We start from the raw sequence: 2742 nt of genomic DNA on the forward strand, positions 1-2742 counted from the left end.
ATGTAGGTTAACTAGCGGGCCCTTGGACTATGTAGGTTAACTAGCGGGCCCTTGGACTATGTAAGTTAACTAGCGGTCACTTGGACGATCTAGGTTGACTAGCGGATACTTGGACTATGTAGGTTAACTTGCGGGCCCTTAAACTATGTAGATTAACTAGAGGCACTTGGATTATCTTCGTTAACTAGCGGGCCCTTGGACTATGTAGATTCCCTGGCGGGCACTTGGACTATGTATGTTCCAGAGCGGGCACTTGGACTATGTAGGTTCCCTAGCAGGCACTTGGACTATGTAGGTTCCCTAGCGGGCACTTGTACTATGTAGGTTAACTAGCGGACACTTGGACGATCTAGGTTAACTAGCCGGTACTTGGACTATGTAGGTTAACTAGCGGTCCCTTGAACTATGTAGATTAACTAGCGGCACTTGGACTATCTACGTTAACTAGCGGGCCCTTGGACTATGTAGATTCCCTAGCGGGCACTTGGACTACGTAGGTTCCCTAGCGGGCACTTAGACTCTGTATGTTCCCTAGCGGGCACTTGGACTATATATGTTCCTTACGGACACTTGAACTATGTAAGTTAACTAACGGGCACTTGGACTATGTAGGTTAACTAGCGCGCCCTTGGACTATCTAGGTAAACTAGCGGGCACTTGGACTATGTAGGTTAACTAGGGGACACTTGCACTATATAGATTACCTACCGGCACTTGGACTATCTAGGTTAACTAGCGGGCACTTGGACTATCTGGTTTACCTAGCGTGCACTTGGACTATGTAGGTTCCTTAGCGGGAATTTGGATATCTAGTTTACCTAGCGGGCACTTGGACTATGTAGGTTAACTAGCGGGCCCTTGAACTATCTAGGTTACATAGATGGAACTTGGATTTTATAGGTTACCTTGCGGGCACTTGGACTATGTAGGTTAACCGAGGCACTTGGACGATCTAAGTTAAATAGTGGGCCCTTGGACTATGTAGGTTAACGAACGGGCATTTGGACTATGTAGGTTACCTAGCAGGCACTTGGACTGTCTAGGTTACCTAGCGGGCACTTGGACTATCTAGGTTAACGAACGGGCACTTGGACTATCTAGGTTAACTAGCGGGCACTTGGACTATGTAGGTTACCTAGCGGGCACTTGCACTATCTAGGTTACCTAGCGGGCACTTGGACTATGTAGGTTAATTAGCGGGCATTTGGACTATGTAGGTAACCTAGCGGGCACTTGGACAGTCCCGGTTACCTAGCGGGCACTTGGATTTCTAGGTTAACGAATGGGCACTTGGACTATGTATGTTGCATAGCGGGCAAATGGATTATCTAGGTTAGGTAACGGGCATTTGGACTATCTAGGTTACCTAGCGGGAACTTGGACTATGTAGGTTACCTAGCGGGCACTTGCACTATCTAGGTTACCTAGCGGGCACTTGAACTATGTAAGTTAACTAACGGGCACTTGGACTATGTAGGTTAACTAGCGCGCCCTTGGACTATTTAGGTAACCTAGCGGGCACTTGGGCTATGTAGGTTAACTACCGGGCACTTGCACTATCTAGGTTACCTAACGGGCACTTGGACTATGTACGTTCCCTAGCGGGCACTTGGACTATCTATGTTAACTAGCGGGCACTTGGACTATGTAGGTTAACTAGGGGACACTTGCACTATATAGGTTACCTAGCGGCACTTGGACTATCCAGGTTAACTAGCGCGCACTTGGACTATGTAGGTTCCTTAGCGGGAATTTGGATATCTAGTTTACCTAGCGGGCACTTGGACTATGTAGGTTAACTAGCGGGCCCTTGGACTATCTAGGTTACATAGCTTGAACTTGGACTATATAGGTTACCTTACGGGCACTTGGACTATGTAGGTTAACCAAAGACACTTGGACGATCTAGGTTAAATAGTGGGCCCTTGGACTATGTAGGTTAACGAATGGGCATTTGGACTATTTAGGTTACCTAGCAGGCACTTGAACTGTCTAGGTTACCTAGCGGGCACTTGGACTATCTAGGTTAACGAACGGGCACTTGGACTACCTAGGTTAAGTAGCGGGCACTTGGACTATGTAGGTTACCTAGCGGGCACTTGCACTATCTAGGTTACCTAGCGGGCACTTGGACTATGTAGGTTAATTAGCGGGCATTTGGACTATGTAGGTAACCTAGCGGGCACTTGGACAGTCCCGGTTACCTAGCAGGCACTTGGATTTCTAGGTTAACGAATGGGCACTTGGACTATGTATGTTGCATAGCGGGCAATTGGATTATCTAGGTTAGGTAACGGGCATTTGGACTATCTAGGTTACCTAGCGGGAACTTGTACTATGTAGGTTACCTAGCGGGCACTTGGACTATCTAGGTTACCTAACGGGCACTTGGACTATCTTGGCTTCTTAGCGGGCACTTGGACTATATAGGTTACCTAGCGGGCCCTTGGACTATGTAGGTTACCTAGCAGGCACGTGGACTATCTAGGTTAACGAAATGGCACTTGGACTATGTAGGTCACCTAGCGGGCACTTGGATTATCTAGGTTAGCTAACAGGAACTTGGAATATCTAGGTTACCTAGCGGGCACTTGGACTATGGAGGTTACCTTGCGGGCACTTGTACTATCTAGGTTACCTAACGGGAACTTGGACTGTGTAGGTTAACTAGCATACACTTGGACGATCTAGGTTAACTAGCGGGCACTTGGAATATCTAGGTTAACTAGCGGGGCCTTGGAC

This window comes from Tenrec ecaudatus, unplaced genomic scaffold (assembly GCF_050624435.1).
Source record: "Tenrec ecaudatus isolate mTenEca1 unplaced genomic scaffold, mTenEca1.hap1 Scaffold_56, whole genome shotgun sequence".
In the NCBI taxonomy this organism is placed as follows: Eukaryota; Metazoa; Chordata; class Mammalia; order Afrosoricida; family Tenrecidae; genus Tenrec; species Tenrec ecaudatus.